Source organism: Notamacropus eugenii, chromosome 3 (genome assembly GCF_028372415.1).
Source record: "Notamacropus eugenii isolate mMacEug1 chromosome 3, mMacEug1.pri_v2, whole genome shotgun sequence".
NCBI classification, from domain to species: domain Eukaryota; kingdom Metazoa; phylum Chordata; class Mammalia; order Diprotodontia; family Macropodidae; genus Notamacropus; species Notamacropus eugenii.
In genome coordinates, this window is record NC_092874.1 from 268246606 (window position 1) to 268253254 (window position 6649).

General features: G+C 40.1%; 1 pseudogene; it reads right to left on the reverse strand.

Annotated features, from left to right (window-relative positions):
• Positions 1-4901: 4901 nt before the first annotated feature.
• Positions 4902-6292, reverse strand: LOC140531525 (zinc finger and BTB domain-containing protein 12-like; annotated as a pseudogene).
• Between the last annotated feature and the right edge of the window lie 357 nt (positions 6293-6649).

Sequence of the window (6649 nt, forward strand, 5' to 3'; positions counted from 1 at the left end):
ACATTCTAATTATTCATAGTATTATTGGGATGTATGTTATGAATTTATATATTGAAGATGCTGCATATTATAGGGGAAAACTCCTCCTCATCTGTATTGCTATTCTCTATTGTCCAGTATCATGACACAGTTTAACAGTTTTATAACTAAATGCAAAATTGGGTAACTGTAGTTGGAATACTCCTCATTGTAGAAATAGTTCAGATTAAAAAAAAAATCCAGGCATCTCAGTAAGAACAAAAACATAGTTCAAGATGTGGTATAATGGATAAGGAAAATATGGATTATCAAAGCAAAATAAGAGGAAATTGAAACATATAATTGCAAACTATCACACGAAGACCATCTCCAACAAAATATCCTGATTCTATGTCTTTAAAGACACTGGACTCAGTATACTTACAGAGCTCCCACTTTTCTTCATGACCATTCAACATCTTCCATTGCCATGAACTCAGTTTTGTAAAATAAGCAAACAAGCAAACAGACCAATTAAACACCAAAAAAAAAAAAAAAAATTAAAGGAAAACACAGGAACTGTGAAGATGTTCAGGTACATTATTTGGCACAGCCCTAGATCTTGAAAAATAGTTTCAAAAACAAGGCCTGTCAGCCCATCTGTGACTTTTCCCTATAATAACAAAGGAGACAAACTTACTGTGAAATGGATGAAATCCTTTTCTTTTTTTTTTTTTTTTACTTTAAATAACATCTTGGTACCTTGAGTGAGTGATTTGATGGTTAATCACTTTTCTGGATGTCAGCAGGATGAAATCTCACGAGTTTGTAATAATGGGGGAGGAGAAATTTCTCTGAATATGTAAATTAATAAAATTTCTGATGTAGGGTACTTAAAAATGCAAATGTGTTTTAAAAATAATATAATGACTACTTTTTTTAAAATTTTACCTTCATAAAGTCTTTTGTACAAGCCCACTTTTCTTGTTTGATGCTGCTGTCACCCTGTTTCAGGCCTTTACCATGTTACCACCTAGGTCTGGACTATCGGAATAGCCTACTCATTGGTGTCCCTACCTCAAGACTCTCCTCATTCCAGTCCAATGTCTATTTTTCTGTCAAGTTAATCATCCTAAAGCTCAGATTGGAGTATGTTACTCCATTGCTTAATAAATTCCAGTTACTTGACAAATAAAAAGTCCTCTCTTTGGCATTCAAAGGCCTTCACAACCTGTTCCCCTAGCTTTCAAGTCTTATACCTTTCTCCCCACAATGAGTACTTTAAGGTTTGCAATGTTCTTTACAAATACTGTTATACTGATCATCACAACTATCATGGATTGTTGCTGTTGAGTCATTTCAGTAGCTTCTGAGTCTTCATGATCCTTTTTTTAATGTTTATTTTTGACAAATATTTTTTTTTATTTGGAGTGGTTTGCTATTTCTTTCTATAGATAATTTTGTAGATAAGGAAACTGAGGCAAACAGGGTTAAAAGACTTGCCCAGCATCACATAGCTAGTAAGTGTCTCAAGTCAGAGTTGAATTCATCAAAATGAGTCTTCCTGACCCCAAGCCTAGATCTCCATGTACTACATCATTACCTATCTGCCCTAACTACTCTGGGAAATAGATACAATTATTATCTTCATTTTTTTTCAAATTAGAAAATGTGCTGAGATAGACTAATTGAATTTCACAGATTCACACAGCTCGTAATTGTTTGGAGCTGGATGTGAACCCAGGTCTTCCTGATTCTGGGTCCAGCACTCTGTTGCTGAACTGGAGAGTATGAGGTGTACAAGGAGGACTTGCACCCTTGTACAAGGGTGTTAGGATTTGCCAAGCCATTTTCAGGGCTACTCATCTACCTTTGGTGTTTACCTGGCACTCAACTCTCACCTGCGACTGCAAGAAACTGACACACAGAGTCCACATCCCAATAAACCAACACAATAGACAGGCTAACTCAGGTTGAAGGTAAACAGCAGGTCTCAAATCCATTGCTAAGTTAGGGGGATGATTATCTCAAGCCTGTGAATAATTTCCCTGATGGAAGGGGCAGATGAGAACAATTTGATCCACTAGTCATGAAAACTACTGAATCAAACACTGTAGAATGATGAGAACTTGATCTGGCATTGAAGATGCCAAGGTCCTCCATGCCTTCTGGGCCACTACCAGTCATCTTGGATTTTGCCTTGTCACTGAAATTTGAAGACTGAAAGATAGAGTTAAGCTGACAAAGCTGTGCAGCTCTGCCTCACTCCAATGCAGTTCATGCACAAGTCAAGGCATCCCCCAGTGATGTCACTGGTCCTCTTACAAAATGAAAGGCAAACAAAAACAAAATTCCCTTGAGCAGCCTATCTGAATATTTGCATTGTCTATTAAGTGGGTATATTTCTGAAGTATCCTCAACACACAGGAGTTCCAAAACAAGAATAGCATGGTAGGGTGGAAGGAATAGGATTTTCTTTGGCCTCAAGTCAGAGAAACTGACTTTTAATCTTATCTCTGATATCTGACACCTTTGGAACCTTAGACATCTCACCTGGGCTTCAGTTTCTTCATATATAAAAGGAGGAGGCTAGGCTGAATTTGTGACATCCTTTCTAACTCTATTGCTTGCTGTATTACCAAAAGACTTATTTTGCCTAAAAACTACTACTCTCCTCATCTCTGATAACATAGTGGAAAAATCAAAAAACAATAACAGTATGTCCTATTTCTATGGTATTTTTCTTGTAACAATCTTGTGATATGGATGCTGTGCATTTGTTGCTATGATGTCATAGTTGAAGAAGTTGAGGTACAAGGAAGGAAAGTCAATTGCCCAAGATGAAAGAGCTAGTGCTCAAGATGGGATTCAAATCGAATTTTCATCTGACTTCAAAATTAGTATTCATATTGCCAATCTACATTACATTGCCTCTTTCATTGTTGCTTGATGGGATTGGCCAAAGGTGGTTACTAATTTGGTCATTTGGCCACAAGTTTTGTGAGTCTAAAGGCCTTACTATAACATAGTTTATGTCTTTGAAAATATCAAGATAGAAAAGATATTTACTAAAGAAAAGAACTGACATAAAGTCACTTAGAAAAATGTGCTCATTTATTATTATTATTTTATAAATAAATATCGTAGATAAATGTTTACGTAAATAAGACTGGACAGGAAAATGGGACCCATAGAATGGGAGACATTACTTTCCAATTTTAAAAAGTTGAAGCTTGATTTGGTAGGCAAAAGGAGGAAAGTAATAGGAGGGTTCCTATTATTTAGGAAGATTAAGTGGGCAGTGGTGTGTAGATAGATTGGTGGGGGGAGGGAACCGGAGCCAGGAAGATTGCTTAGTTATTGCAATAGCTCTGACAAGAGGTAATAAAGGGCCTGGGAACAAGAGATAATAAAGGGCAGAGGGAATGGAAATAGGGGAATACATGCAAGAAATATTTCAGAGGTAGAATTATGAAGATTTAAGAAGCAATTAGATATGGGGGAGGGGTGAAAGAGAGGGAAGAATAAAGAAAAATACTCAAAGGTTTTGAATTTAGGGGACCAGGATAATTATATTTTCATTTACTGAAATAGCAAAGGGAAGAACAGTTTTGTGGTGGAAGCTGATGATTTGGGATTTTGAAACATTGAGGTTGAGATACTGGCAGGCTATGTAGGTAGCGATATCCAGACTATACTTGCAAGTGCAGGATGGGAACTGGATCATGAGAGAAGTCAAGGCTAGAGAAAAACTTATTCACATAAAAACCACATATAAACTGACCAGAGTCCCTTTTCTATCTTACAATTTACCTTGCAAAACTGGCTCAGTCCAGTCCTCTGGTAGTTTATGTTTGAGGATTTGAAGTTTCATGTGTAATCATTTTTTTTCCATTCTACTTTGTTATAGAAATGCATATTTTATTTTACAAATTAAAAAAAATTATATTTCAAAAAAGAACAACAAGAGATACTTGTACTGTTAAGGTACTTTTTTTAAAAGAATTTTTTTTTTATTTTGTGGAAAAGCAGAAACTGAGACCTCAGATTTCAGAAATCTCCTGAAAAATATGTCTGTTTACTTAAAAAAAATAACATTATGTCTCTACCACAACCTTTCTCCCCCCTGATGTTTCCTCCCTCCCCAAGAGCCCTTTGCTAGGTATTTTTCTTTTTTCCCATGTCCCCTCCCCAACCCTTGCTACTTCTAAGTTTTATTTTGCCTGTATTTGTTTTCCAGTCTACTTCCATTCTTCTCCTTTTTTTTTGATTTTATAACCATTAGTCACTTTTTGTCTCCTGAGACAAAAATCTATCTCATTCCCCTTCTCTCCTCCCTAGCATGCAAAAAGATATTCTCTACCCTTTCACCCTGGGACTTGATAACCTTTGCCTCATAATAGTTGCCCTCCCAAGAATTTAAGGGGTTCCCCCTGTTCTATTCCTATCCAAGGACAGGTATAATTTTGGTAAGATTCCCTCCCAATGCTCACCCACACTATCCCAACTGAATTGTTTTCTCTATAGCTTTCTTACCCAATGATAAAAAACCATCTCCTATATTCCCCTTTTTACTACTTACACCCTGCACACCATCCTCACCTCAATAATCTACCTATTCCAGAAAAGAGTCATCCCTCTTCCTGGGCCCTTTTATCCTAGAAAACAGGAACTATTTCTTTCCTCATCATCCCAAGGAAAGATTAGTTAATCTCAGCAAGGTCTAACCCCTTCTTAATTCCCAGAGGAAGACCTGAGAAGATGTTCTTTTGTTAAGACCTCTGCCCCAGGATGTATGTTAACTCTGTTGGAAACAGAAAAATCCCTTTCCCCTTCAAACTTCCTCTCCTCTTGGAGAGAGAATCTTTCATCACCCCCCCCCCCCCACTACCAGCAATCTCCTCACCTCACCTCACTTCCTACCCTAGTTATCCCTCCTCCAGCTAGTGGAGGAGGGCATTGAGCTCTGACACACTGGCATCAAGGACATTCTCTGCTGTGATCTTGCCATGCTGCTCCTTGAAGGTGCCGACGAATGGCAGGTTTATGGGCAAATCACGCATCACAGTAAGGACAATGGTAGAGTAGAGCCCCAGAGTGAAGTTTGAGGTGGTTGTGTAGGGTGGACTTCTGAGTAAAGCATTTGCACAAATACCACAGGAGTGTGACTTGACACCTAGGCGGATGTTCAGTTGAGGTTGCTGCTATGATTAAACTGCTTTCCACAGTGAGGGCACATGAAGTGCTGGGTTCTCATGTGGAACACAAGTTTTTCCACACCCTGAAACACTTCTGGGCACTTGGTACACTTGATGTTCTTCAGTGGGTTTCCCCTGAGGAGACCCCTGGTATAGGACTCCTCATGCCCCCCATTACTCGCACTAATTCCACTGCTCTGGGACATACTGGCTGCAGCTAGGGCTTCATCTCCCAGCCCAAGGGTAATGCCCTCCCCTTCTTGACCTCCAGGAAACAGCAGCAGACCCTCCCCTTCCTTGTCTTGTGTAAGGCTATAGCAGTCCTTTATGATCCCCTGGGGTGCTGTGCTATCATTAGGGGCATCAATAGTTTCTCCAACTTCATTAATGAGAAGTTCACTACTCTCTCTAAGACCAAGACTCCCTCCAAGGTCAAGGCTCCCCCCAGGCTCCCCCCAATGCCTCCAGGGGACTTAAGCCTCCGTGCCACTTCCATTGCTGATTTCACCTTGACAATGCAGATATCTGACACATCCTTGTCTTCATCCTCTTCTTCTTCTGCCTTTAGCCCAAGGTCCTCATTGAGGGGAAATCCTAGCTTCACTGGCTGAAGAAGAGGAGGTGTGTGTGTGGGGGGGGTGAGGGGTTGGGAGCTGGTTCAAGGGTTTGAGTGGGTGGGAGGATTGACTTGGTGGAACTGAGTCCAGTCAATCCAATCTCTCCACTGAATTTATCCTCTTAGGCCAATGTTGGGTTCAATGAACTGGCTCAAGGCATTTTGACATTTTTCTACCACGTGCTCCATTTGGAGATAGGAGGTAGCAATTAGGTAGCTGATAATGTCAGGGACAGCAAACTCCAGAACACCTATATAGCAGGAAAGGAGGAGGTCTGCATGATTCTGGCACTGTGCATTAGCAAGACCTGCAGCTCTGAGCTGGGATTGAGGAGAAACTGGTCACAAAGAAATGAGGAGCAGACCACCAAGATAACCTTGTGGCTGAGGAACTTGAGGCTGTTGGCCACGATGGTTACATCGCAGAAGAGTTCTTCTGTCTATTCATGTTTCGAAGGGTAACAGCCTTATGCCCTGGGAGCTGGAATCTCAAGACTTCCACTCCAGAGGCCATGGTAATGGGTGTGCTGGGGGAGTTCCCTGCATCAGTTCCACAAGCAGTTTTTTTTTTTCTTTAATATATTTTTAATGGAATGGGAAGAGCTTTCCAGTCCATTAATAGGCCTATGTGACCTGGCTAAGCTACATGGAAGCCTGAGTCACATGAATTTGAGTGACATGAAGCCTGTGGTGGGAGGAACTTGCTGAATGGGTAGAATAGGAAGAGGTGGAGCTGGAGCATTCAGAGCTGAGAGGAAGTTGGTCAGACTAGTCAGAACTGGGAAGGATAGAGGAAACAGGCAGCTAGGATTGAGAATGTTTTGTTTCAAGAAGGTATGAAAATGTGTATAGACTTCTTGGATACTATGATGGATTT